At 33.2% G+C, this 748-nt stretch overlaps 1 non-coding gene across 1 annotated transcript; it reads right to left on the reverse strand.

Annotated features, from left to right (window-relative positions):
• Window positions 1-305: 305 nt before the first annotated feature.
• On the reverse strand, window positions 306-436 carry LOC150065047 (small nucleolar RNA SNORA33). The gene has a single exon (XR_016535047.1). It is a non-coding gene; the product is annotated as a small nucleolar RNA SNORA33 (small nucleolar RNA).
• Between the last annotated feature and the right edge of the window lie 312 nt (window positions 437-748).

A 748-nucleotide genomic window follows, 5' to 3' on the forward strand; every position in this document is an offset into this window, starting at 1 on the left:
CATTCTGCCTGTTTCTTTTTATCTACTCTACTATCAGATCTCAAATTATTACCCACAAATCTTTATTGAGGATATGCTTTTGACAAAACCACTTTTGAGAACTAAAATGTTAAATCTACTCATATGGATAGTGAATTCTAAAAGGCATGGATGCATTATGTCTGCCCATATTTTCCTGTGTTAAAGATGCTGTACTCATATCCTTTCTTCTTTTTGTATTCTCATTAATGCAATTTATTAATGTTTTGAGGTTTCAGTTTAATTCTTAGCACTATTTACTACTAAGGTCTTACAAATATTTAAATTTTTGTAGGCATTCTCAAGAATTTAATGACTTTGATTGTCCTTCATTATCCTTTGATTGGCATTACCATTGCCAGCTTTAACTCAGCCTCTGCATATACACATTTAGGTAAGCAGAATCACCAGCTGGCTTTTCTTTTTTACTCGAATGGACTTGTTTCAGGTTGTTTATTTTCACTATTCTCAGTCCTTTTTTCTTTCCACTATTTGGGGAATTATTTTCCCTAGTGTTTTTCTTCTCCTGGCTATTCTGTTATTTGCTCTGAAAATGGAAACAAGGTAGACTTTAATCTGTTTCTCAGTCAAACCAGTCTGTATGAATTCAGAATAGATAGTATGACATAATAATTCACAAAGCCTATCCAGTTACATCATTTCTTTATATGAAACCTTAAAAGATATTAGACAGAATGCTGGGCCAGGAGTTTGGCCTAGTGGTAGAGTG

The sequence above is a fragment of the Megascapheus bottae genome, chromosome 3 (assembly GCF_031878675.1).
Source record: "Megascapheus bottae isolate mThoBot1 chromosome 3, mThoBot2.hap1, whole genome shotgun sequence".
NCBI lineage: Eukaryota > Metazoa > Chordata > Mammalia > Rodentia > Geomyidae > Megascapheus > Megascapheus bottae.